The sequence below is a fragment of the Phyllobates terribilis genome, unplaced genomic scaffold (assembly GCF_046119375.1).
Source record: "Phyllobates terribilis strain yellow unplaced genomic scaffold, ASM4611937v1 Scaffold_971__1_contigs__length_502685, whole genome shotgun sequence".
Classification (NCBI taxonomy): Eukaryota; Metazoa; Chordata; class Amphibia; order Anura; family Dendrobatidae; genus Phyllobates; species Phyllobates terribilis.
In genome coordinates, this window is record NW_027363731.1 from 352,936 (window position 1) to 380,348 (window position 27,413).

The 27,413-nt window shown below is 41.6% G+C and overlaps 17 non-coding genes across 17 annotated transcripts; 15 read left to right on the forward strand and 2 right to left on the reverse strand.

Annotated features, from left to right (window-relative positions):
- The first annotated feature begins 98 nt into the window (after positions 1-98).
- On the forward strand, positions 99-171 carry TRNAT-CGU (transfer RNA threonine (anticodon CGU)). Its single transcript has one exon. It is a non-coding gene; the product is annotated as a tRNA-Thr (tRNA).
- An 894-nt stretch (positions 172-1,065) lies between these two features.
- TRNAE-CUC (transfer RNA glutamic acid (anticodon CUC)) lies at positions 1,066-1,137 on the reverse strand. The gene has a single exon. It is a non-coding gene; the product is annotated as a tRNA-Glu (tRNA).
- A 658-nt stretch (positions 1,138-1,795) lies between these two features.
- TRNAT-CGU (transfer RNA threonine (anticodon CGU)) lies at positions 1,796-1,868 on the forward strand. Its single transcript has one exon. It is a non-coding gene; the product is annotated as a tRNA-Thr (tRNA).
- A 1,624-nt stretch (positions 1,869-3,492) lies between these two features.
- On the forward strand, positions 3,493-3,565 carry TRNAT-CGU (transfer RNA threonine (anticodon CGU)). The gene has a single exon. It is a non-coding gene; the product is annotated as a tRNA-Thr (tRNA).
- Positions 3,566-5,188: 1,623 nt separating this feature from the next.
- TRNAT-CGU (transfer RNA threonine (anticodon CGU)) lies at positions 5,189-5,261 on the forward strand. The gene has a single exon. It is a non-coding gene; the product is annotated as a tRNA-Thr (tRNA).
- Positions 5,262-6,886: 1,625 nt separating this feature from the next.
- Positions 6,887-6,959, forward strand: TRNAT-CGU (transfer RNA threonine (anticodon CGU)). The gene has a single exon. It is a non-coding gene; the product is annotated as a tRNA-Thr (tRNA).
- A 1,625-nt stretch (positions 6,960-8,584) lies between these two features.
- Positions 8,585-8,657, forward strand: TRNAT-CGU (transfer RNA threonine (anticodon CGU)). Its single transcript has one exon. It is a non-coding gene; the product is annotated as a tRNA-Thr (tRNA).
- A 1,625-nt stretch (positions 8,658-10,282) lies between these two features.
- On the forward strand, positions 10,283-10,355 carry TRNAT-CGU (transfer RNA threonine (anticodon CGU)). The gene has a single exon. It is a non-coding gene; the product is annotated as a tRNA-Thr (tRNA).
- A 1,623-nt stretch (positions 10,356-11,978) lies between these two features.
- TRNAT-CGU (transfer RNA threonine (anticodon CGU)) lies at positions 11,979-12,051 on the forward strand. Its single transcript has one exon. It is a non-coding gene; the product is annotated as a tRNA-Thr (tRNA).
- Positions 12,052-13,674: 1,623 nt separating this feature from the next.
- On the forward strand, positions 13,675-13,747 carry TRNAT-CGU (transfer RNA threonine (anticodon CGU)). Its single transcript has one exon. It is a non-coding gene; the product is annotated as a tRNA-Thr (tRNA).
- A 5,014-nt stretch (positions 13,748-18,761) lies between these two features.
- TRNAT-CGU (transfer RNA threonine (anticodon CGU)) lies at positions 18,762-18,834 on the forward strand. The gene has a single exon. It is a non-coding gene; the product is annotated as a tRNA-Thr (tRNA).
- Positions 18,835-20,457: 1,623 nt separating this feature from the next.
- Positions 20,458-20,530, forward strand: TRNAT-CGU (transfer RNA threonine (anticodon CGU)). The gene has a single exon. It is a non-coding gene; the product is annotated as a tRNA-Thr (tRNA).
- A 1,623-nt stretch (positions 20,531-22,153) lies between these two features.
- On the forward strand, positions 22,154-22,226 carry TRNAT-CGU (transfer RNA threonine (anticodon CGU)). The gene has a single exon. It is a non-coding gene; the product is annotated as a tRNA-Thr (tRNA).
- Positions 22,227-23,849: 1,623 nt separating this feature from the next.
- Positions 23,850-23,922, forward strand: TRNAT-CGU (transfer RNA threonine (anticodon CGU)). The gene has a single exon. It is a non-coding gene; the product is annotated as a tRNA-Thr (tRNA).
- Positions 23,923-25,545: 1,623 nt separating this feature from the next.
- On the forward strand, positions 25,546-25,618 carry TRNAT-CGU (transfer RNA threonine (anticodon CGU)). Its single transcript has one exon. It is a non-coding gene; the product is annotated as a tRNA-Thr (tRNA).
- An 893-nt stretch (positions 25,619-26,511) lies between these two features.
- Positions 26,512-26,583, reverse strand: TRNAE-CUC (transfer RNA glutamic acid (anticodon CUC)). Its single transcript has one exon. It is a non-coding gene; the product is annotated as a tRNA-Glu (tRNA).
- Positions 26,584-27,241: 658 nt separating this feature from the next.
- Positions 27,242-27,314, forward strand: TRNAT-CGU (transfer RNA threonine (anticodon CGU)). The gene has a single exon. It is a non-coding gene; the product is annotated as a tRNA-Thr (tRNA).
- The last annotated feature ends 99 nt before the right edge of the window (positions 27,315-27,413 follow it).

Consider the following 27,413-nt stretch of genomic DNA (forward strand, 5'->3'; position numbering starts at 1 on the left):
ATACGGGAGAAGATGTACTGCCAGCTCACTTACAATATGAAAAAAAAGAGGTGTACTGCTTTGCACAAGCAACTTCCGCAGATTATTACATGCATCTTGCCTCGTTAGCGCAGCAGGTAGCGCGTCAGTCTCGTAATCTGAAGGTCGTGAGTTCGATTCTCACATGGGGCACTGGTACCTTGTTTCCGTAACTGATTTTGCCACTATCTTGGCTAGAGAGTCACAGCTCTTTTCCATTCAGTAACAAAACATCACCAATTGATGGAAGGGGAGCTCCAATGACAGACAGGGATAAAGGCTTGTTGAGTCCCTTAACACCCAGGAATTAAAAGTGAGAGATATGAATGGTTTGAGATATGACATCAAATAAGCTTTTGTGCAAATAAATATCCAAAAAATCTGGTGGTCTGCATTTTTGGCAGCAAAGAGCAGTTCCAACCTAAACTGATTCTGTCTGCAAGGCACGTGTCGGCTTTGGAATGTGGACACTAGTCCCAAAAAAAAGTCTCTCCCATAGCAGGAATTGAACCAGTCAACCAGGAATACTAACTAAGTCTTTCTCCACATGGTGTAAGCAGTACAGTAAACAGCAAGACAGGTGTAACAAAAAAAAAAAAAAAAAAAGAGTGTTTTGCTTTGAATACAAAACATAAACATTACAAGAGCTAAAACACGCTACATGGTCAAGGTTTTTGGTACGTCAGTTGAATAATTTGAAGATCATGAGTTTTTTGCTCACAAGTGCCATCCTCCTTTTCTCAAGAGATTTTGTCACTAACTCTGAACTTTCCAATTCAGTTCTAAACTGTTTCCGATTAGAAAGAACATGGGAGCCCTAATGACAGACAGGACACATGGCTTGTTGAGTCCCTTGACACTTTTGTGTAAAACTGTGTAGTTGAAAAAGGCTTAAGCTATGAAACAAAAGGAAATCTTTTGCAAAAGTAATAATGCATCGCCAATGTTAAGTATTTTTGTTGCAAAGTGAAAATCTACCAGAAACATTTTTGATTGAAAAACACGCGTCAGTCTTTGAATGGTGGCAGTAGCTAAGATAAAGGTGCATTCCCATACCGGGAGTCGAACCCGGGCCACCTGGGTGAGAACCAGGAATCCTAACCGCTAGACCATATGGGAAAAGATGCGCTAACGTCTCAGTGACATTATGAAAAAAATAAGTTTTCTGCTATGCACAATAAACTTCTGCAGATCTGCAGGTGCAACTTGCTTCGTTAGCGCAGTAGGTAGTGCGTCAGTCTCGTAATCTGAAGGTTGTGAGTTTGAGCCTCACACGGGGCACTGTTCCCTCCTTTTCTCGAGAGATTTTGTCACCAACTTAGAACTTTTCCATTCAATTCTACAACGTTTTCCATTAGAAAGGAAATGGGAATCCAAATAACTTACAGGACCCATGAGTTGTTGAGTCTCTTGACACTTTGGTGTAAAAAGGGGTGGTTGAGAATGAGTTGAGCTACGAATCCAAATTGAATCTTGCGTGAAGGGTCAGAATGAAGTGCCAAAACGCGGGCGTTCAGCATTTTTGCCTGAAAAAAACAAATCCTACCTGAAATACGTTTGTTTTAAAAACACACGTCAGTCTTTGAATGTTGGCAACGGTGTAGAAAAGGATGCGTTTCCATACCGGGAGTCGAACCCAGGCCACCTGGGTGAAAACCAGGAATCCTAAGCGCTAGACCATACGGGAGAAGATGTACTGCCAGCTCACTTACAATATGAAAAAAAAGAGGTGTACTGCTTTGCACAAGCAACTTCCGCAGATTATTACATGCATCTTGCCTCGTTAGCGCAGCAGGTAGCGCGTCAGTCTCGTAATCTGAAGGTCGTGAGTTCGATTCTCACATGGGGCACTGGTACCTTGTTTCCGTAACTGATTTTGCCACTATCTTGGCTAGAGAGTCACAGCTCTTTTCCATTCAGTAACAAAACATCACCAATTGATGGAAGGGGAGCTCCAATGACAGACAGGGATAAAGGCTTGTTGAGTCCCTTAACACCCAGGAATTAAAAGTGAGAGATATGAATGGTTTGAGATATGACATCAAATAAGCTTTTGTGCAAATAAATATCCAAAAAATCTGGTGGTCTGCATTTTTGGCAGCAAAGAGCAGTTCCAACCTAAACTGATTCTGTCTGCAAGGCACGTGTCGGCTTTGGAATGTGGACACTAGTCCCAAAAAAAAGTCTCTCCCATAGCAGGAATTGAACCAGTCAACCAGGAATACTAACTAAGTCTTTCTCCACATGGTGTAAGCAGTACAGTAAACAGCAAGACAGGTGTAACAAAAAAAAAAAAAAAAAAAGAGTGTTTTGCTTTGAATACAAAACATAAACATTACAAGAGCTAAAACACGCTACATGGTCAAGGTTTTTGGTACGTCAGTTGAATAATTTGAAGATCATGAGTTTTTTGCTCACAAGTGCCATCCTCCTTTTCTCAAGAGATTTTGTCACTAACTCTGAACTTTCCAATTCAGTTCTAAACTGTTTCCGATTAGAAAGAACATGGGAGCCCTAATGACAGACAGGACACATGGCTTGTTGAGTCCCTTGACACTTTTGTGTAAAACTGTGTAGTTGAAAAAGGCTTAAGCTATGAAACAAAAGGAAATCTTTTGCAAAAGTCATAATGCATCGCCAATGTTAAGTATTTTTGTTGCAAAGTGAAAATCTACCAGAAACATTTTTGATTGAAAAACACGCGTCAGTCTTTGAATGGTGGCAGTAGCTAAGATAAATGTGCATTCCCATACCGGGAGTCGAACCCGGGCCACCTGGGTGAGAACCAGGAATCCTAACCGCTAAACCATATGGGAAAAGATGCGCTAACGTCTCAGTGACATTATGAAAAAAATAAGTTTTCTGCTATGCACAATAAACTTCTGCAGATCTGCAGGTGCAACTTGCTTCGTTAGCGCAGTAGGTAGTGCGTCAGTCTCGTAATCTGAAGGTTGTGAGTTTGAGCCTCACACGGGGCACTGTTCCCTCCTTTTCTCGAGAGATTTTGTCACCAACTTAGAACTTTTCCATTCAATTCTACAACGTTTTCCATTAGAAAGGAAATGGGAATCCAAATAACTTACAGGACCCATGAGTTGTTGAGTCTCTTGACACTTTGGTGTAAAAAGGGGTGGTTGAGAATGAGTTGAGCTACGAATCCAAATTGAATCTTGCGTGAAGGGTCAGAATGAAGTGCCAAAACGCGGGCGTTCAGCATTTTTGCCTGAAAAAAACAAATCCTACCTGAAATACGTTTGTTTTAAAAACACACGTCAGTCTTTGAATGTTGGCAACGGTGTAGAAAAGGATGCGTTTCCATACCGGGAGTCGAACCCAGGCCACCTGGGTGAAAACCAGGAATCCTAAGCGCTAGACCATACGGGAGAAGATGTACTGCCAGCTCACTTACAATATGAAAAAAAAGAGGTGTACTGCTTTGCACAAGCAACTTCCGCAGATTATTACATGCATCTTGCCTCGTTAGCGCAGCAGGTAGCGCGTCAGTCTCGTAATCTGAAGGTCGTGAGTTCGATTCTCACATGGGGCACTGGTACCTTGTTTCCGTAACTGATTTTGCCACTATCTTGGCTAGAGAGTCACAGCTCTTTTCCATTCAGTAACAAAACATCACCAATTGATGGAAGGGGAGCTCCAATGACAGACAGGGATAAAGGCTTGTTGAGTCCCTTAACACCCAGGAATTAAAAGTGAGAGATATGAATGGTTTGAGATATGACATCAAATAAGCTTTTGTGCAAATAAATATCCAAAAAATCTGGTGGTCTGCATTTTTGGCAGCAAAGAGCAGTTCCAACCTAAACTGATTCTGTCTGCAAGGCACGTGTCGGCTTTGGAATGTGGACACTAGTCCCAAAAAAAAGTCTCTCCCATAGCAGGAATTGAACCAGTCAACCAGGAATACTAACTAAGTCTTTCTCCACATGGTGTAAGCAGTACAGTAAACAGCAAGACAGGTGTAAAAAAAAAAAAAAAAAAAAAGAGTGTTTTGCTTTGAATACAAAACATAAACATTACAAGAGCTAAAACACGCTACATGGTCAAGGTTTTTGGCACGTCAGTTGAATAATTTGAAGATCATGAGTTTTTTGCTCACAAGTGCCATCCTCCTTTTCTCAAGAGATTTTGTCACTAACTCTGAACTTTCCAATTCAGTTCTAAACTGTTTCCGATTAGAAAGAACATGGGAGCCCTAATGACTGACAGGACACATGGCTTGTTGAGTCCCTTGACACTTTTGTGTAAAACTGTGTAGTTGAAAAAGGCTTAAGCTATGAAACAAAAGGAAATCTTTTGCAAAAGTCATAATGCATCGCCAATGTTAAGTATTTTTGTTGCAAAGTGAAAATCTACCAGAAACATTTTTGATTGAAAAACACGCGTCAGTCTTTGAATGGTGGCAGTAGCTAAGATAAAGGTGCATTCCCATACCGGGAGTCGAACCCGGGCCACCTGGGTGAGAACCAGGAATCCTAACCGCTAAACCATATGGGAAAAGATGCGCTAACGTCTCAGTGACATTATGAAAAAAATAAGTTTTCTGCTATGCACAATAAACTTCTGCAGATCTGCAGGTGCAACTTGCTTCGTTAGCGCAATAGGTAGTGCGTCAGTCTCGTAATCTGAAGGTTGTGAGTTTGAGCCTCACACGGGGCACTGTTCGCTCCTTTTCTCGAGAGATTTTGTCACCAACTTAGAACTTTTCCATTCAATTCTACAACGTTTTCCATTAGAAAGGAAATGGGAATCCAAATAACTTACAGGACCCATGAGTTGTTGAGTCTCTTGACACTTTGGTGTAAAAAGGGGTGGTTGAGAATGAGTTGAGCTACGAATCCAAATTGAATCTTGCGTGAAGGGTCAGAATGAAGTGCCAAAACGCGGGCGTTCAGAATTTTTGCCTGAAAAAAACAAATCCTACCTGAAATACGTTTGTTTTAAAAACACACGTCAGTCTTTGAATGTTGGCAACGGTGTAGAAAAGGATGCGTTTCCATACCGGGAGTCGAACCCAGGCCACCTGGGTGAAAACCAGGAATCCTAAGCGCTAGACCATACGGGAGAAGATGTACTGCCAGCTCACTTACAATATGAAAAAAAAGAGGTGTACTGCTTTGCACAAGCAACTTCCGCAGATTATTACATGCATCTTGCCTCGTTAGCGCAGCAGGTAGCGCGTCAGTCTCGTAATCTGAAGGTCGTGAGTTCGATTCTCACATGGGGCACTGGTACCTTGTTTCCGTAACTGATTTTGCCACTATCTTGGCTAGAGAGTCACAGCTCTTTTCCATTCAGTAACAAAACATCACCAATTGATGGAAGGGGAGCTCCAATGACAGACAGGGATAAAGGCTTGTTGAGTCCCTTAACACCCAGGAATTAAAAGTGAGAGATATGAATGGTTTGAGATATGACATCAAATAAGCTTTTGTGCAAATAAATATCCAAAAAATCTGGTGGTCTGCATTTTTGGCAGCAAAGAGCAGTTCCAACCTAAACTGATTCTGTCTGCAAGGCACGTGTCGGCTTTGGAATGTGGACACTAGTCCCAAAAAAAAGTCTCTCCCATAGCAGGAATTGAACCAGTCAACCAGGAATACTAACTAAGTCTTTCTCCACATGGTGTAAGCAGTACAGTAAACAGCAAGACAGGTGTAACAAAAAAAAAAAAAAAAAAAAGAGTGTTTTGCTTTGAATACAAAACATAAACATTACAAGAGCTAAAACATGCTACATGGTCAAGGTTTTTGGTACGTCAGTTGAATAATTTGAAGATCATGAGTTTTTTGCTCACAAGTGCCATCCTCCTTTTCTCAAGAGATTTTGTCACTAACTCTGAACTTTCCAATTCAGTTCTAAACTGTTTCCGATTAGAAAGAACATGGGAGCCCTAATGACAGACAGGACACATGGCTTGTTGAGTCCCTTGACACTTTTGTGTAAAACTGTGTAGTTGAAAAAGGCTTAAGCTATGAAACAAAAGGAAATCTTTTGCAAAAGTAATAATGCATTGCCAATGTTAAGTATTTTTGTTGCAAAGTGAAAATCTACCAGAAACATTTTTGATTGAAAAACACGCGTCAGTCTTTGAATGGTGGCAGTAGCTAAGATAAATGTGCATTCCTATACCGGGAGTCGAACCCGGGCCACCTGGGTGAGAACCAGGAATCCTAACCGCTAAACCATATGGGAAAAGATGCGCTAACGTCTCAGTGACATTATGAAAAAAATAAGTTTTCTGCTATGCACAATAAACTTCTGCAGATCTGCAGGTGCAACTTGCTTCGTTAGCGCAGTAGGTAGTGCGTCAGTCTCGTAATCTGAAGGTTGTGAGTTTGAGCCTCACACGGGGCACTGTTCCCTCCTTTTCTCGAGAGATTTTGTCACCAACTTAGAACTTTTCCATTCAATTCTACAACGTTTTCCATTAGAAAGGAAATGGGAATCCAAATAACTTACAGGACCCATGAGTTGTTGAGTCTCTTGACACTTTGGTGTAAAAAGGGGTGGTTGAGAATGAGTTGAGCTACGAATCCAAATTGAATCTTGCGTGAAGGGTCAGAATGAAGTGCCAAAACGCGGGCGTTCAGCATTTTTGCCTGAAAAAAACAAATCCTACCTGAAATACGTTTGTTTTAAAAACACACGTCAGTCTTTGAATGTTGGCAACGGTGTAGAAAAGGATGCGTTTCCATACCGGGAGTCGAACCCAGGCCACCTGGGTGAAAACCAGGAATCCTAAGCGCTAGACCATACGGGAGAAGATGTACTGCCAGCTCACTTACAATATGAAAAAAAAGAGGTGTACTGCTTTGCACAAGCAACTTCCGCAGATTATTACATGCATCTTGCCTCGTTAGCGCAGCAGGTAGCGCGTCAGTCTCGTAATCTGAAGGTCGTGAGTTCGATTCTCACATGGGGCACTGGTACCTTGTTTCCGTAACTGATTTTGCCACTATCTTGGCTAGAGAGTCACAGCTCTTTTCCATTCAGTAACAAAACATCACCAATTGATGGAAGGGGAGCTCCAATGACAGACAGGGATAAAGGCTTGTTGAGTCCCTTAACACCCAGGAATTAAAAGTGAGAGATATGAATGGTTTGAGATATGACATCAAATAAGCTTTTGTGCAAATAAATATCCAAAAAATCTGGTGGTCTGCATTTTTGGCAGCAAAGAGCAGTTCCAACCTAAACTGATTCTGTCTGCAAGGCACGTGTCGGCTTTGGAATGTGGACACTAGTCCCAAAAAAAAGTCTCTCCCATAGCAGGAATTGAACCAGTCAACCAGGAATACTAACTAAGTCTTTCTCCACATGGTGTAAGCAGTACAGTAAACAGCAAGACAGGTGTAACAAAAAAAAAAAAAAAAAAAAGAGTGTTTTGCTTTGAATACAAAACATAAACATTACAAGAGCTAAAACACGCTACATGGTCAAGGTTTTTGGCACGTCAGTTGAATAATTTGAAGATCATGAGTTTTTTGCTCACAAGTGCCATCCTCCTTTTCTCAAGAGATTTTGTCACTAACTCTGAACTTTCCAATTCAGTTCTAAACTGTTTCCGATTAGAAAGAACATGGGAGCCCTAATGACTGACAGGACACATGGCTTGTTGAGTCCCTTGACACTTTTGTGTAAAACTGTGTAGTTGAAAAAGGCTTAAGCTATGAAACAAAAGGAAATCTTTTGCAAAAGTCATAATGCATCGCCAATGTTAAGTATTTTTGTTGCAAAGTGAAAATCTACCAGAAACATTTTTGATTGAAAAACACGCGTCAGTCTTTGAATGGTGGCAGTAGCTAAGATAAAGGTGCATTCCCATACCGGGAGTCGAACCCGGGCCACCTGGGTGAGAACCAGGAATCCTAACCGCTAAACCATATGGGAAAAGATGCGCTAACGTCTCAGTGACATTATGAAAAAAATAAGTTTTCTGCTATGCACAATAAACTTCTGCAGATCTGCAGGTGCAACTTGCTTCGTTAGCGCAGTAGGTAGTGCGTCAGTCTCGTAATCTGAAGGTTGTGAGTTTGAGCCTCACACGGGGCACTGTTCCCTCCTTTTCTCGAGAGATTTTGTCACCAACTTATAACTTTTCCATTCAATTCTACAACGTTTTCCATTAGAAAGGAAATGGGAATCCAAATAACTTACAGGACCCATGAGTTGTTGAGTCTCTTGACACTTTGGTGTAAAAAGGGGTGGTTGAGAATGAGTTGAGCTACGAATCCAAATTGAATCTTGCGTGAAGGGTCAGAATGAAGTGCCAAAACGCGGGCGTTCAGCATTTTTGCCTGAAAAAAACAAATCCTACCTGAAATACGTTTGTTTTAAAAACACACGTCAGTCTTTGAATGTTGGCAACGGTGTAGAAAAGGATGCGTTTCCATACCGGGAGTCGAACCCAGGCCACCTGGGTGAAAACCAGGAATCCTAAGCGCTAGACCATACGGGAGAAGATGTACTGCCAGCTCACTTACAATATGAAAAAAAAGAGGTGTACTGCTTTGCACAAGCAACTTCCGCAGATTATTACATGCATCTTGCCTCGTTAGCGCAGCAGGTAGCGCGTCAGTCTCGTAATCTGAAGGTCGTGAGTTCGATTCTCACATGGGGCACTGGTACCTTGTTTCCGTAACTGATTTTGCCACTATCTTGGCTAGAGAGTCACAGCTCTTTTCCATTCAGTAACAAAACATCACCAATTGATGGAAGGGGAGCTCCAATGACAGACAGGGATAAAGGCTTGTTGAGTCCCTTAACACCCAGGAATTAAAAGTGAGAGATATGAATGGTTTGAGATATGACATCAAATAAGCTTTTGTGCAAATAAATATCCAAAAAATCTGGTGGTCTGCATTTTTGGCAGCAAAGAGCAGTTCCAACCTAAACTGATTCTGTCTGCAAGGCACGTGTCGGCTTTGGAATGTGGACACTAGTCCCAAAAAAAAGTCTCTCCCATAGCAGGAATTGAACCAGTCAACCAGGAATACTAACTAAGTCTTTCTCCACATGGTGTAAGCAGTACAGTAAACAGCAAGACAGGTGTAACAAAAAAAAAAAAAAAAAAAAGAGTGTTTTGCTTTGAATACAAAACATAAACATTACAAGAGCTAAAACACGCTACATGGTCAAGGTTTTTGGCACGTCAGTTGAATAATTTGAAGATCATGAGTTTTTTGCTCACAAGTGCCATCCTCCTTTTCTCAAGAGATTTTGTCACTAACTCTGAACTTTCCAATTCAGTTCTAAACTGTTTCCGATTAGAAAGAACATGGGAGCCCTAATGACTGACAGGACACATGGCTTGTTGAGTCCCTTGACACTTTTGTGTAAAACTGTGTAGTTGAAAAAGGCTTAAGCTATGAAACAAAAGGAAATCTTTTGCAAAAGTCATAATGCATCGCCAATGTTAAGTATTTTTGTTGCAAAGTGAAAATCTACCAGAAACATTTTTGATTGAAAAACACGCGTCAGTCTTTGAATGGTGGCAGTAGCTAAGATAAAGGTGCATTCCCATACCGGGAGTCGAACCCGGGCCACCTGGGTGAGAACCAGGAATCCTAACCGCTAAACCATATGGGAAAAGATGCGCTAACGTCTCAGTGACATTATGAAAAAAATAAGTTTTCTGCTATGCACAATAAACTTCTGCAGATCTGCAGGTGCAACTTGCTTCGTTAGCGCAGTAGGTAGTGCGTCAGTCTCGTAATCTGAAGGTTGTGAGTTTGAGCCTCACACGGGGCACTGTTCCCTCCTTTTCTCGAGAGATTTTGTCACCAACTTATAACTTTTCCATTCAATTCTACAACGTTTTCCATTAGAAAGGAAATGGGAATCCAAATAACTTACAGGACCCATGAGTTGTTGAGTCTCTTGACACTTTGGTGTAAAAAGGGGTGGTTGAGAATGAGTTGAGCTACGAATCCAAATTGAATCTTGCGTGAAGGGTCAGAATGAAGTGCCAAAACGCGGGCGTTCAGCATTTTTGCCTGAAAAAAACAAATCCTACCTGAAATACGTTTGTTTTAAAAACACACGTCAGTCTTTGAATGTTGGCAACGGTGTAGAAAGGGATGCGTTTCCATACCGGGAGTCGAACCCAGGCCACCTGGGTGAAAACCAGGAATCCTAAGCGCTAGACCATACGGGAGAAGATGTACTGCCAGCTCACTTACAATATGAAAAAAAAGAGGTGTACTGCTTTGCACAAGCAACTTCCGCAGATTATTACATGCATCTTGCCTCGTTAGCGCAGCAGGTAGCGCGTCAGTCTCGTAATCTGAAGGTCGTGAGTTCGATTCTCACATGGGGCACTGGTACCTTGTTTCCGTAACTGATTTTGCCACTATCTTGGCTAGAGAGTCACAGCTCTTTTCCATTCAGTAACAAAACATCACCAATTGATGGAAGGGGAGCTCCAATGACAGACAGGGATAAAGGCTTGTTGAGTCCCTTAACACCCAGGAATTAAAAGTGAGAGATATGAATGGTTTGAGATATGACATCAAATAAGCTTTTGTGCAAATAAATATCCAAAAAATCTGGTGGTCTGCATTTTTGGCAGCAAAGAGCAGTTCCAACCTAAACTGATTCTGTCTGCAAGGCACGTGTCGGCTTTGGAATGTGGACACTAGTCCCAAAAAAAAGTCTCTCCCATAGCAGGAATTGAACCAGTCAACCAGGAATACTAACTAAGTCTTTCTCCACATGGTGTAAGCAGTACAGTAAACAGCAAGACAGGTGTAAAAAAAAAAAAAAAAAAAAAGAGTGTTTTGCTTTGAATACAAAACATAAACATTACAAGAGCTAAAACACGCTACATGGTCAAGGTTTTTGGCACGTCAGTTGAATAATTTGAAGATCATGAGTTTTTTGCTCACAAGTGCCATCCTCCTTTTCTCAAGAGATTTTGTCACTAACTCTGAACTTTCCAATTCAGTTCTAAACTGTTTCCGATTAGAAAGAACATGGGAGCCCTAATGACTGACAGGACACATGGCTTGTTGAGTCCCTTGACACTTTTGTGTAAAACTGTGTAGTTGAAAAAGGCTTAAGCTATGAAACAAAAGGAAATCTTTTGCAAAAGTCATAATGCATCGCCAATGTTAAGTATTTTTGTTGCAAAGTGAAAATCTACCAGAAACATTTTTGATTGAAAAACACGCGTCAGTCTTTGAATGGTGGCAGTAGCTAAGATAAAGGTGCATTCCCATACCGGGAGTCGAACCCGGGCCACCTGGGTGAGAACCAGGAATCCTAACCGCTAAACCATATGGGAAAAGATGCGCTAACGTCTCAGTGACATTATGAAAAAAATAAGTTTTCTGCTATGCACAATAAACTTCTGCAGATCTGCAGGTGCAACTTGCTTCGTTAGCGCAGTAGGTAGTGCGTCAGTCTCGTAATCTGAAGGTTGTGAGTTTGAGCCTCACACGGGGCACTGTTCCCTCCTTTTCTCGAGAGATTTTGTCACCAACTTAGAACTTTTCCATTCAATTCTACAACGTTTTCCATTAGAAAGGAAATGGGAATCTAAATAACTTACAGGACCCATGAGTTGTTGAGTCTCTTGACACTTTGGTGTAAAAAGGGGTGGTTGAGAATGAGTTGAGCTACGAATCCAAATTGAATCTTGCGTGAAGGGTCAGAATGAAGTGCCAAAACGCGGGTGTTCAGCATTTTTGCCTGAAAAAAACAAATCCTACCTGAAATACGTTTGTTTTAAAAACACACGTCAGTCTTTGAATGTTGGCAACGGTGTAGAAAAGGATGCGTTTCCATACCGGGAGTCGAACCCAGGCCACCTGGGTGAAAACCAGGAATCCTAAGCGCTAGACCATACGGGAGAAGATGTACTGCCAGCTCACTTACAATATGAAAAAAAAGAGGTGTACTGCTTTGCACAAGCAACTTCCGCAGATTATTACATGCATCTTGCCTCGTTAGCGCAGCAGGTAGCGCGTCAGTCTCGTAATCTGAAGGTCGTGAGTTCGATTCTCACATGGGGCACTGGTACCTTGTTTCCGTAACTGATTTTGCCACTATCTTGGCTAGAGAGTCACAGCTCTTTTCCATTCAGTAACAAAACATCACCAATTGATGGAAGGGGAGCTCCAATGACAGACAGGGATAAAGGCTTGTTGAGTCCCTTAACACCCAGGAATTAAAAGTGAGAGATATGAATGGTTTGAGATATGACATCAAATAAGCTTTTGTGCAAATAAATATCCAAAAAATCTGGTGGTCTGCATTTTTGGCAGCAAAGAGCAGTTCCAACCTAAACTGATTCTGTCTGCAAGGCACGTGTCGGCTTTGGAATGTGGACACTAGTCCCAAAAAAAAGTCTCTCCCATAGCAGGAATTGAACCAGTCAACCAGGAATACTAACTAAGTCTTTCTCCACATGGTGTAAGCAGTACAGTAAACAGCAAGACAGGTGTAAAAAAAAAAAAAAAAAAAAAGAGTGTTTTGCTTTGAATACAAAACATAAACATTACAAGAGCTAAAACACGCTACATGGTCAAGGTTTTTGGCACGTCAGTTGAATAATTTGAAGATCATGAGTTTTTTGCTCACAAGTGCCATCCTCCTTTTCTCAAGAGATTTTGTCACTAACTCTGAACTTTCCAATTCAGTTCTAAACTGTTTCCGATTAGAAAGAACATGGGAGCCCTAATGACTGACAGGACACATGGCTTGTTGAGTCCCTTGACACTTTTGTGTAAAACTGTGTAGTTGAAAAAGGCTTAAGCTATGAAACAAAAGGAAATCTTTTGCAAAAGTCATAATGCATCGCCAATGTTAAGTATTTTTGTTGCAAAGTGAAAATCTACCAGAAACATTTTTGATTGAAAAACACGCGTCAGTCTTTGAATGGTGGCAGTAGCTAAGATAAAGGTGCATTCCCATACCGGGAGTCGAACCCGGGCCACCTGGGTGAGAACCAGGAATCCTAACCGCTAAACCATATGGGAAAAGATGCGCTAACGTCTCAGTGACATTATGAAAAAAATAAGTTTTCTGCTATGCACAATAAACTTCTGCAGATCTGCAGGTGCAACTTGCTTCGTTAGCGCAGTAGGTAGTGCGTCAGTCTCGTAATCTGAAGGTTGTGAGTTTGAGCCTCACACGGGGCACTGTTCCCTCCTTTTCTCGAGAGATTTTGTCACCAACTTAGAACTTTTCCATTCAATTCTACAACGTTTTCCATTAGAAAGGAAATGGGAATCTAAATAACTTACAGGACCCATGAGTTGTTGAGTCTCTTGACACTTTGGTGTAAAAAGGGGTGGTTGAGAATGAGTTGAGCTACGAATCCAAATTGAATCTTGCGTGAAGGGTCAGAATGAAGTGCCAAAACGCGGGTGTTCAGCATTTTTGCCTGAAAAAAACAAATCCTACCTGAAATACGTTTGTTTTAAAAACACACGTCAGTCTTTGAATGTTGGCAACGGTGTAGAAAAGGATGCGTTTCCATACCGGGAGTCGAACCCAGGCCACCTGGGTGAAAACCAGGAATCCTAAGCGCTAGACCATACGGGAGAAGATGTACTGCCAGCTCACTTACAATATGAAAAAAAAGAGGTGTACTGCTTTGCACAAGCAACTTCCGCAGATTATTACATGCATCTTGCCTCGTTAGCGCAGCAGGTAGCGCGTCAGTCTCGTAATCTGAAGGTCGTGAGTTCGATTCTCACATGGGGCACTGGTACCTTGTTTCCGTAACTGATTTTGCCACTATCTTGGCTAGAGAGTCACAGCTCTTTTCCATTCAGTAACAAAACATCACCAATTGATGGAAGGGGAGCTCCAATGACAGACAGGGATAAAGGCTTGTTGAGTCCCTTAACACCCAGGAATTAAAAGTGAGAGATATGAATGGTTTGAGATATGACATCAAATAAGCTTTTGTGCAAATAAATATCCAAAAAATCTGGTGGTCTGCATTTTTGGCAGCAAAGAGCAGTTCCAACCTAAACTGATTCTGTCTGCAAGGCACGTGTCGGCTTTGGAATGTGGACACTAGTCCCAAAAAAAAGTCTCTCCCATAGCAGGAATTGAACCAGTCAACCAGGAATACTAACTAAGTCTTTCTCCACATGGTGTAAGCAGTACAGTAAACAGCAAGACAGGTGTAAAAAAAAAAAAAAAAAAAAAGAGTGTTTTGCTTTGAATACAAAACATAAACATTACAAGAGCTAAAACACGCTACATGGTCAAGGTTTTTGGCACGTCAGTTGAATAATTTGAAGATCATGAGTTTTTTGCTCACAAGTGCCATCCTCCTTTTCTCAAGAGATTTTGTCACTAACTCTGAACTTTCCAATTCAGTTCTAAACTGTTTCCGATTAGAAAGAACATGGGAGCCCTAATGACTGACAGGACACATGGCTTGTTGAGTCCCTTGACACTTTTGTGTAAAACTGTGTAGTTGAAAAAGGCTTAAGCTATGAAACAAAAGGAAATCTTTTGCAAAAGTCATAATGCATCGCCAATGTTAAGTATTTTTGTTGCAAAGTGAAAATCTACCAGAAACATTTTTGATTGAAAAACACGCGTCAGTCTTTGAATGGTGGCAGTAGCTAAGATAAAGGTGCATTCCCATACCGGGAGTCGAACCCGGGCCACCTGGGTGAGAACCAGGAATCCTAACCGCTAAACCATATGGGAAAAGATGCGCTAACGTCTCAGTGACATTATGAAAAAAATAAGTTTTCTGCTATGCACAATAAACTTCTGCAGATCTGCAGGTGCAACTTGCTTCGTTAGCGCAGTAGGTAGTGCGTCAGTCTCGTAATCTGAAGGTTGTGAGTTTGAGCCTCACACGGGGCACTGTTCGCTCCTTTTCTCGAGAGATTTTGTCACCAACTTAGAACTTTTCCATTCAATTCTACAACGTTTTCCATTAGAAAGGAAATGGGAATCCAAATAACTTACAGGACCCATGAGTTGTTGAGTCTCTTGACACTTTGGTGTAAAAAGGGGTGGTTGAGAATGAGTTGAGCTACGAATCCAAATTGAATCTTGCGTGAAGGGTCAGAATGAAGTGCCAAAACGCGGGCGTTCAGAATTTTTGCCTGAAAAAAACAAATCCTACCTGAAATACGTTTGTTTTAAAAACACACGTCAGTCTTTGAATGTTGGCAACGGTGTAGAAAAGGATGCGTTTCCATACCGGGAGTCGAACACAGGCCACCTGGGTGAAAACCAGGAATCCTAAGCGCTAGACCATATGGGAGAAGATGTACTGCCAGCTCACTTACAATATGAAAAAAAAGAGGTGTACTGCTTTGCACAAGCAACTTCCGCAGATTATTACATGCATCTTGCTTCGTTAGCGCAGCAGGTAGCGCGTCAGTCTCGTAATCTGAAGGTCGTGAGTTCGATTCTCACATGGGGCACTGGTACCTTGTTTCCGTAACTGATTTTGCCACTATCTTGGCTAGAGAGTCACAGCTCTTTTCCATTCAGTAACAAAACATCACCAATTGATGGAAGGGGAGCTCCAATGACAGACAGGGATAAAGGCTTGTTGAGTCCCTTAACACCCAGGAATTAAAAGTGAGAGATATGAATGGTTTGAGATATGACATCAAATAAGCTTTTGTGCAAATAAATATCCAAAAAATCTGGTGGTCTGCATTTTTGGCAGCAAAGAGCAGTTCCAACCTAAACTGATTCTGTCTGCAAGGCACGTGTCGGCTTTGGAATGTGGACACTAGTCCCAAAAAAAAGTCTCTCCCATAGCAGGAATTGAACCAGTCAACCAGGAATACTAACTAAGTCTTTCTCCACATGGTGTAAGCAGTACAGTAAACAGCAAGACAGGTGTAAAAAAAAAAAAAAAAAAAAAGAGTGTTTTGCTTTGAATACAAAACATAAACATTACAAGAGCTAAAACACGCTACATGGTCAAGGTTTTTGGCACGTCAGTTGAATAATTTGAAGATCATGAGTTTTTTGCTCACAAGTGCCATCCTCCTTTTCTCAAGAGATTTTGTCACTAACTCTGAACTTTCCAATTCAGTTCTAAACTGTTTCCGATTAGAAACAACATGGGAGCCCTAATGACTGACAGGACACATGGCTTGTTGAGTCCCTTGACACTTTTGTGCAAAACTGTGTAGTTGAAAAAGGCTTAAGCTATGAAACAAAAGGAAATCTTTTGCAAAAGTCATAATGCATCGCCAATGTTAAGTATTTTTGTTGCAAAGTGAAAATCTACCAGAAACATTTTTGATTGAAAAACACGCGTCAGTCTTTGAATGGTGGCAGTAGCTAAGATAAAGGTGCATTCCCATACCGGGAGTCGAACCCGGGCCACCTGGGTGAGAACCAGGAATCCTAACCGCTAAACCATATGGGAAAAGATGCGCTAACGTCTCAGTGACATTATGAAAAAAATAAGTTTTCTGCTATGCACAATAAACTTCTGCAGATCTGCAGGTGCAACTTGCTTCGTTAGCGCAGTAGGTAGTGCGTCAGTCTCGTAATCTGAAGGTTGTGAGTTTGAGCCTCACACGGGGCACTGTTCCCTCCTTTTCTCGAGAGATTTTGTCACCAACTTAGAACTTTTCCATTCAATTCTACAACGTTTTCCATTAGAAAGGAAATGGGAATCTAAATAACTTACAGGACCCATGAGTTGTTGAGTCTCTTGACACTTTGGTGTAAAAAGGGGTGGTTGAGAATGAGTTGAGCTACGAATCCAAATTGAATCTTGCGTGAAGGGTCAGAATGAAGTGCCAAAACGCGGGTGTTCAGCATTTTTGCCTGAAAAAAACAAATCCTACCTGAAATACGTTTGTTTTAAAAACACACGTCAGTCTTTGAATGTTGGCAACGGTGTAGAAAAGGATGCGTTTCCATACCGGGAGTCGAACCCAGGCCACCTGGGTGAAAACCAGGAATCCTAAGCGCTAGACCATACGGGAGAAGATGTACTGCCAGCTCACTTACAATATGAAAAAAAAGAGGTGTACTGCTTTGCACAAGCAACTTCCGCAGATTATTACATGCATCTTGCCTCGTTAGCGCAGCAGGTAGCGAGTCAGTCTCGTAATCTGAAGGTCGTGAGTTCGATTCTCACATGGGGCACTGGTACCTTGTTTCCGTAACTGATTTTGCCACTATCTTGGCTAGAGAGTCACAGCTCTTTTCCATTCAGTAACAAAACATCACCAATTGATGGAAGGGGAGCTCCAATGACAGACAGGGATAAAGGCTTGTTGAGTCCCTTAACACCCAGGAATTAAAAGTGAGAGATATGAATGGTTTGAGATATGACATCAAATAAGCTTTTGTGCAAATAAATATCCAAAAAATCTGGTGGTCTGCATTTTTGGCAGCAAAGAGCAGTTCCAACCTAAACTGATTCTGTCTGCAAGGCACGTGTCGGCTTTGGAATGTGGACACTAGTCCCAAAAAAAAGTCTCTCCCATAGCAGGAATTGAACCAGTCAACCAGGAATACTAACTAAGTCTTTCTCCACATGGTGTAAGCAGTACAGTAAACAGCAAGACAGGTGTAAAAAAAAAAAAAAAAAAAAGAGTGTTTTGCTTTGAATACAAAACATAAACATTACAAGAGCTAAAACACGCTACATGGTCAAGGTTTTTGGCACGTCAGTTGAATAATTTGAAGATCATGAGTTTTTTGCTCACAAGTGCCATCCTCCTTTTCTCAAGAGATTTTGTCACTAACTCTGAACTTTCCAATTCAGTTCTAAACTGTTTCCGATTAGAAAGAACATGGGAGCCCTAATGACTGACAGGACACATGGCTTGTTGAGTCCCTTGACACTTTTGTGCAAAACTGTGTAGTTGAAAAAGGCTTAAGCTATGAAACAAAAGGAAATCTTTTGCAAAAGTCATAATGCATCGCCAATGTTAAGTATTTTTGTTGCAAAGTGAAAATCTACCAGAAACATTTTTGATTGAAAAACACGCGTCAGTCTTTGAATGGTGGCAGTAGCTAAGATAAAGGTGCATTCCCATACCGGGAGTCGAACCCGGGCCACCTGGGTGAGAACCAGGAATCCTAACCGCTAAACCATATGGGAAAAGATGCGCTAACGTCTCAGTGACATTATGAAAAAAATAAGTTTTCTGCTATGCACAATAAACTTCTGCAGATCTGCAGGTGCAACTTGCTTCGTTAGCGCAGTAGGTAGTGCGTCAGTCTCGTAATCTGAAGGTTGTGAGTTTGAGCCTCACACGGGGCACTGTTCCCTCCTTTTCTCGAGAGATTTTGTCACCAACTTAGAACTTTTCCATTCAATTCTACAACGTTTTCCATTGGAAAGGAAATGGGAATCCAAATAACTTACAGGACCCATGAGTTGTTGAGTCTCTTGACACTTTGGTGTAAAAAGGGGTGGTTGAGAATGAGTTGAGCTACGAATCCAAATTGAATCTTGCGTGAAGGGTCAGAATGAAGTGCCAAAACGCGGGCGTTCAGCATTTTTGCCTGAAAAAAACAAATCCTACCTGAAATACGTTTGTTTTAAAAACACACGTCAGTCTTTGAATGTTGGCAACGGTGTAGAAAAGGATGCGTTTCCATACCGGGAGTCGAACCCAGGCCACCTGGGTGAAAACCAGGAATCCTAAGCGCTAGACCATACGGGAGAAGATGTACTGCCAGCTCACTTACAATATGAAAAAAAAGAGGTGTACTGCTTTGCACAAGCAACTTCCGCAGATTATTACATGCATCTTGCCTCGTTAGCGCAGCAGGTAGCGCGTCAGTCTCGTAATCTGAAGGTCGTGAGTTCGATTCTCACATGGGGCACTGGTACCTTGTTTCCGTAACTGATTTTGCCACTATCTTGGCTAGAGAGTCACAGCTCTTTTCCATTCAGTAACAAAACATCACCAATTGATGGAAGGGGAGCTCCAATGACAGACAGGGATAAAGGCTTGTTGAGTCCCTTAACACCCAGGAATTAAAAGTGAGAGATATGAATGGTTTGAGATATGACATCAAATAAGCTTTTGTGCAAATAAATATCCAAAAAATCTGGTGGTCTGCATTTTTGGCAGCAAAGAGCAGTTCCAACCTAAACTGATTCTGTCTGCAAGGCACGTGTCGGCTTTGGAATGTGGACACTAGTCCCAAAAAAAAGTCTCTCCCATAGCAGGAATTGAACCAGTCAACCAGGAATACTAACTAAGTCTTTCTCCACATGGTGTAAGCAGTACAGTAAACAGCAAGACAGGTGTAAAAAAAAAAAAAAAAAAAAAGAGTGTTTTGCTTTGAATACAAAACATAAACATTACAAGAGCTAAAACACGCTACATGGTCAAGGTTTTTGGCACGTCAGTTGAATAATTTGAAGATCATGAGTTTTTTGCTCACAAGTGCCATCCTCCTTTTCTCAAGAGATTTTGTCACTAACTCTGAACTTTCCAATTCAGTTCTAAACTGTTTCCGATTAGAAAGAACATGGGAGCCCTAATGACTGACAGGACACATGGCTTGTTGAGTCCCTTGACACTTTTGTGTACAACTGTGTAGTTGAAAAAGGCTTAAGCTATGAAACAAAAGGAAATCTTTTGCAAAAGTCATAATGCATCGCCAATGTTAAGTATTTTTGTTGCAAAGTGAAAATCTACCAGAAACATTTTTGATTGAAAAACACGCGTCAGTCTTTGAATGGTGGCAGTAGCTAAGATAAAGGTGCATTCCCATACCGGGAGTCGAACCCGGGCCACCTGGGTGAGAACCAGGAATCCTAACCGCTAAACCATATGGGAAAAGATGCGCTAACGTCTCAGTGACATTATGAAAAAAATAAGTTTTCTGCTATGCACAATAAACTTCTGCAGATCTGCAGGTGCAACTTGCTTCGTTAGCGCAGTAGGTAGTGCGTCAGTCTCGTAATCTGAAGGTTGTGAGTTTGAGCCTCACACGGGGCACTGTTCCCTCCTTTTCTCGAGAGATTTTGTCACCAACTTAGAACTTTTCCATTCAATTCTACAACGTTTTCCATTAGAAAGGAAATGGGAATCCAAATAACTTACAGGACCCATGAGTTGTTGAGTCTCTTGACACTTTGGTGTAAAAAGGGGTGGTTGAGAATGAGTTGAGCTACGAATCCAAATTGAATCTTGCGTGAAGGGTCAGAATGAAGTGCCAAAACGCGGGCGTTCAGCATTTTTGCCTGAAAAAAACAAATCCTACCTGAAATACGTTTGTTTTAAAAACACACGTCAGTCTTTGAATGTTGGCAACGGTGTAGAAAAGGATGCGTTTCCATACCGGGAGTCGAACCCAGGCCACCTGGGTGAAAACCAGGAATCCTAAGCGCTAGACCATACGGGAGAAGATGTACTGCCAGCTCACTTACAATATGAAAAAAAAGAGGTGTACTGCTTTGCACAAGCAACTTCCGCAGATTATTACATGCATCTTGCCTCGTTAGCGCAGCAGGTAGCGCGTCAGTCTCGTAATCTGAAGGTCGTGAGTTCGATTCTCACATGGGGCACTGGTACCTTGTTTCCGTAACTGATTTTGCCACTATCTTGGCTAGAGAGTCACAGCTCTTTTCCATTCAGTAACAAAACATCACCAATTGATGGAAGGGGAGCTCCAATGACAGACAGGGATAAAGGCTTGTTGAGTCCCTTAACACCCAGGAATTAAAAGTGAGAGATATGAATGGTTTGAGATATGACATCAAATAAGCTTTTGTGCAAATAAATATCCAAAAAATCTGGTGGTCTGCATTTTTGGCAGCAAAGAGCAGTTCCAACCTAAACTGATTCTGTCTGCAAGGCACGTGTCGGCTTTGGAATGTGGACACTAGTCCCAAAAAAAAGTCTCTCCCATAGCAGGAATTGAACCAGTCAACCAGGAATACTAACTAAGTCTTTCTCCACATGGTGTAAGCAGTACAGTAAACAGCAAGACAGGTGTAAAAAAAAAAAAAAAAAAAAAGAGTGTTTTGCTTTGAATACAAAACATAAACATTACAAGAGCTAAAACACGCTACATGGTCAAGGTTTTTGGCACGTCAGTTGAATAATTTGAAGATCATGAGTTTTTTGCTCACAAGTGCCATCCTCCTTTTCTCAAGAGATTTTGTCACTAACTCTGAACTTTCCAATTCAGTTCTAAACTGTTTCCGATTAGAAAGAACATGGGAGCCCTAATGACTGACAGGACACATGGCTTGTTGAGTCCCTTGACACTTTTGTGTAAAACTGTGTAGTTGAAAAAGGCTTAAGCTATGAAACAAAAGGAAATCTTTTGCAAAAGTCATAATGCATCGCCAATGTTAAGTATTTTTGTTGCAAAGTGAAAATCTACCAGAAACATTTTTGATTGAAAAACACGCGTCAGTCTTTGAATGGTGGCAGTAGCTAAGATAAAGGTGCATTCCCATACCGGGAGTCGAACCCGGGCCACCTGGGTGAGAACCAGGAATCCTAACCGCTAAACCATATGGGAAAAGATGCGCTAACGTCTCAGTGACATTATGAAAAAAATAAGTTTTCTGCTATGCACAATAAACTTCTGCAGATCTGCAGGTGCAACTTGCTTCGTTAGCGCAGTAGGTAGTGCGTCAGTCTCGTAATCTGAAGGTTGTGAGTTTGAGCCTCACACGGGGCACTGTTCCCTCCTTTTCTCGAGAGATTTTGTCACCAACTTAGAACTTTTCCATTCAATTCTACAACGTTTTCCATTAGAAAGGAAATGGGAATCCAAATAACTTACAGGACCCATGAGTTGTTGAGTCTCTTGACACTTTGGTGTAAAAAGGGGTGGTTGAGAATGAGTTGAGCTACGAATCCAAATTGAATCTTGCGTGAAGGGTCAGAATGAAGTGCCAAAACGCGGGCGTTCAGCATTTTTGCCTGAAAAAAACAAATCCTACCTGAAATACGTTTGTTTTAAAAACACACGTCAGTCTTTGAATGTTGGCAACGGTGTAGAAAAGGATGCGTTTCCATACCGGGAGTCGAACCCAGGCCACCTGGGTGAAAACCAGGAATCCTAAGCGCTAGACCATACGGGAGAAGATGTACTGCCAGCTCACTTACAATATGAAAAAAAAGAGGTGTACTGCTTTGCACAAGCAACTTCCGCAGATTATTGCATGCATCTTGCCTCGTTAGCGCAGCAGGTAGCGCGTCAGTCTCGTAATCTGAAGGTCGTGAGTTCGATTCTCACATGGGGCACTGGTACCTTGTTTCCGTAACTGATTTTGCCACTATCTTGGCTAGAGAGTCACAGCTCTTTTCCATTCAGTAACAAAACATCACCAATTGATGGAAGGGGAGCTCCAATGACAGACAGGGATAAACGCTTGTTGAGTCCCTTAACACCCAGGAATTAAAAGTGAGAGATATGAATGGTTTGAGATATGACATCAAATAAGCTTTTGTGCAAATAAATATCCAAAAAATCTGGTGGTCTGCATTTTTGGCAGCAAAGAGCAGTTCCAACCTAAACTGATTCTGTCTGCAAGGCACGTGTCGGCTTTGGAATGTGGACACTAGTCCCAAAAAAAAGTCTCTCCCATAGCAGGAATTGAACCAGTCAACCAGGAATACTAACTAAGTCTTTCTCCACATGGTGTAAGCAGTACAGTAAACAGCAAGACAGGTGTAAAAAAAAAAAAAAAAAAAAAGAGTGTTTTGCTTTGAATACAAAACATAAACATTACAAGAGCTAAAACACGCTACATGGTCAAGGTTTTTGGCACGTCAGTTGAATAATTTGAAGATCATGAGTTTTTTGCTCACAAGTGCCATCCTCCTTTTCTCAAGAGATTTTGTCACTAACTCTGAACTTTCCAATTCAGTTCTAAACTGTTTCCGATTAGAAAGAACATGGGAGCCCTAATGACTGACAGGACACATGGCTTGTTGAGTCCCTTGACACTTTTGTGCAAAACTGTGTAGTTGAAAAAGGCTTAAGCTATGAAACAAAAGGAAATCTTTTGCAAAAGTCATAATGCATCGCCAATGTTAAGTATTTTTGTTGCAAAGTGAAAATCTACCAGAAACATTTTTGATTGAAAAACACGCGTCAGTCTTTGAATGGTGGCAGTAGCTAAGATAAAGGTGCATTCCCATACCGGGAGTCGAACCCGGGCCACCTGGGTGAGAACCAGGAATCCTAACCGCTAAACCATATGGGAAAAGATGCGCTAACGTCTCAGTGACATTATGAAAAAAATAAGTTTTCTGCTATGCACAATAAACTTCTGCAGATCTGCAGGTGCAACTTGCTTCGTTAGCGCAGTAGGTAGTGCGTCAGTCTCGTAATCTGAAGGTTGTGAGTTTGAGCCTCACACGGGGCACTGTTCCCTCCTTTTCTCGAGAGATTTTGTCACCAACTTAGAACTTTTCCATTCAATTCTACAACGTTTTCCATTAGAAAGGAAATGGGAATCCAAATAACTTACAGGACCCATGAGTTGTTGAGTCTCTTGACACTTTGGTGTAAAAAGGGGTGGTTGAGAATGAGTTGAGCTACGAATCCAAATTGAATCTTGCGTGAAGGGTCAGAATGAAGTGCCAAAACGCGGGCGTTCAGCATTTTTGCCTGAAAAAAACAAATCCTACCTGAAATACGTTTGTTTTAAAAACACACGTCAGTCTTTGAATGTTGGCAACGGTGTAGAAAAGGATGCGTTTCCATACCGGGAGTCGAACCCAGGCCACCTGGGTGAAAACCAGGAATCCTAAGCGCTAGACCATACGGGAGAAGATGTACTGCCAGCTCACTTACAATATGAAAAAAAAGAGGTGTACTGCTTTGCACAAGCAACTTCCGCAGATTATTACATGCATCTTGCCTCGTTAGCGCAGCAGGTAGCGCGTCAGTCTCGTAATCTGAAGGTCGTGAGTTCGATTCTCACATGGGGCACTGGTACCTTGTTTCCGTAACTGATTTTGCCACTATCTTGGCTAGAGAGTCACAGCTCTTTTCCATTCAGTAACAAAACATCACCAATTGATGGAAGGGGAGCTCCAATGACAGACAGGGATAAAGGCTTGTTGAGTCCCTTAACACCCAGGAATTAAAAGTGAGAGATATGAATGGTTTGAGATATGACATCAAATAAGCTTTTGTGCAAATAAATATCCAAAAAATCTGGTGGTCTGCATTTTTGGCAGCAAAGAGCAGTTCCAACCTAAACTGATTCTGTCTGCAAGGCACGTGTCGGCTTTGGAATGTGGACACTAGTCCCAAAAAAAAGTCTCTCCCATAGCAGGAATTGAACCAGTCAACCAGGAATACTAACTAAGTCTTTCTCCACATGGTGTAAGCAGTACAGTAAACAGCAAGACAGGTGTAAAAAAAAAAAAAAAAAAAAAGAGTGTTTTGCTTTGAATACAAAACATAAACATTACAAGAGCTAAAACACGCTACATGGTCAAGGTTTTTGGCACGTCAGTTGAATAATTTGAAGATCATGAGTTTTTTGCTCACAAGTGCCATCCTCCTTTTCTCAAGAGATTTTGTCACTAACTCTGAACTTTCCAATTCAGTTCTAAACTGTTTCCGATTAGAAAGAACATGGGAGCCCTAATGACTGACAGGACACATGGCTTGTTGAGTCCCTTGACACTTTTGTGTAAAACTGTGTAGTTGAAAAAGGCTTAAGCTATGAAACAAAAGGAAATCTTTTGCAAAAGTCATAATGCATCGCCAATGTTAAGTATTTTTGTTGCAAAGTGAAAATCTACCAGAAACATTTTTGATTGAAAAACACGCGTCAGTCTTTGAATGGTGGCAGTAGCTAAGATAAAGGTGCATTCCCATACCGGGAGTCGAACCCGGGCCACCTGGGTGAGAACCAGGAATCCTAACCGCTAAACCATATGGGAAAAGATGCGCTAACGTCTCAGTGACATTATTAAAAAAATAAGTTTTCTGCTATGCACAATAAACTTCTGCAGATCTGCAGGTGCAACTTGCTTCGTTAGCGCAGTAGGTAGTGCGTCAGTCTCGTAATCTGAAGGTTGTGAGTTTGAGCCTCACACGGGGCACTGTTCCCTCCTTTTCTCGAGAGATTTTGTCACCAACTTAGAACTTTTCCATTCAATTCTACAACGTTTTCCATTAGAAAGGAAATGGGAATCCAAATAACTTACAGGACCCATGAGTTGTTGAGTCTCTTGACACTTTGGTGTAAAAAGGGGTGGTTGAGAATGAGTTGAGCTACGAATCCAAATTGAATCTTGCGTGAAGGGTCAGAATGAAGTGCCAAAACGCGGGCGTTCAGCATTTTTGCCTGAAAAAAACAAATCCTACCTGAAATATGTTTGTTTTAAAAACACACGTCAGTCTTTGAATGTTGGCAACGGTGTAGAAAAGGATGCGTTTCCATACCGGGAGTCGAACCCAGGCCACCTGGGTGAAAACCAGGAATCCTAAGCGCTAGACCATACGGGAGAAGATGTACTGCCAGCTCACTTACAATATGAAAAAAAAGAGGTGTACTGCTTTGCACAAGCAACTTCCGCAGATTATTACATGCATCTTGCCTCGTTAGCGCAGCAGGTAGCGCGTCAGTCTCGTAATCTGAAGGTCGTGAGTTCGATTCTCACATGGGGCACTGGTACCTTGTTTCCATAACTGATTTTGCCACTATCTTGGCTAGAGAGTCACAGCTCTTTTCCATTCAGTAACAAAACATCACCAATTGATGGAAGGGGAGCTCCAATGACAGACAGGGATAAAGGCTTGTTGAGTCCCTTAACACCCAGGAATTAAAAGTGAGAGATATGAATGGTTTGAGATATGACATCAAATAAGCTTTTGTGCAAATAAATATCCAAAAAATCTGGTGGTCTGCATTTTTGGCAGCAAAGAGCAGTTCCAACCTAAACTGATTCTGTCTGCAAGGCACGTGTCGGCTTTGGAATGTGGACACTAGTCCCAAAAAAAAGTCTCTCCCATAGCAGGAATTGAACCAGTCAACCAGGAATACTAACTAAGTCTTTCTCCACATGGTGTAAGCAGTACAGTAAACAGCAAGACAGGTGTAAAAAAAAAAAAAAAAAAAAAGAGTGTTTTGCTTTGAATACAAAACATAAACATTACAAGAGCTAAAACACGCTACATGGTCAAGGTTTTTGGCACGTCAGTTGAATAATTTGAAGATCATGAGTTTTTTGCTCACAAGTGCCATCCTCCTTTTCTCAAGAGATTTTGTCACTAACTCTGAACTTTCCAATTCAGTTCTAAACTGTTTCCGATTAGAAAGAACATGGGAGCCCTAATGACTGACAGGACACATGGCTTGTTGAGTCCCTTGACACTTTTGTGTAAAACTGTGTAGTTGAAAAAGGCTTAAGCTATGAAACAAAAGGAAATCTTTTGCAAAAGTCATAATGCATCGCCAATGTTAAGTATTTTTGTTGCAAAGTGAAAATCTACCAGAAACATTTTTGATTGAAAAACACGCGTCAGTCTTTGAATGGTGGCAGTAGCTAAGATAAAGGTGCATTCCCATACCGGGAGTCGAACCCGGGCCACCTGGGTGAGAACCAGGAATCCTAACCGCTAGACCATATGGGAAAAGATGCGCTAACGTCTCAGTGACATTATGAAAAAAATAAGTTTTCTGCTATGCACAATAAACTTCTGCAGATCTGCAGGTGCAACTTGCTTCGTTAGCGCAGTAGGTAGTGCGTCAGTCTCGTAATCTGAAGGTTGTGAGTTTGAGCCTCACACGGGGCACTGTTCCCTCCTTTTCTCGAGAGATTTTGTCACCAACTTAGAACTTTTCCATTCAATTCTACAACGTTTTCCATTAGAAAGGAAATGGGAATCCAAATAACTTACAGGACCCATGAGTTGTTGAGTCTCTTGACACTTTGGTGTAAAAAGGGGTGGTTGAGAATGAGTTGAGCTACGAATCCAAATTGAATCTTGCGTGAAGGGTCAGAATGAAGTGCCAAAACGCGGGCGTTCAGCATTTTTGCCTGAAAAAAACAAATCCTACCTGAAATACGTTTGTTTTAAAAACACACGTCAGTCTTTGAATGTTGGCAACGGTGTAGAAAAGGATGCGTTTCCATACCGGGAGTCGAACCCAGGCCACCTGGGTGAAAACCAGGAATCCTAAGCGCTAGACCATACGGGAGAAGATGTACTGCCAGCTCACTTACAATATGAAAAAAAAGAGGTGTACTGCTTTGCACAAGCAACTTCCGCAGATTATTACATGCATCTTGCCTCGTTAGCGCAGCAGGTAGCGCGTCAGTCTCGTAATCTGAAGGTCGTGAGTTCGATTCTCACATGGGGCACTGGTACCTTGTTTCCGTAACTGATTTTGCCACTATCTTGGCTAGAGAGTCACAGCTCTTTTCCATTCAGTAACAAAACATCACCAATTGATGGAAGGG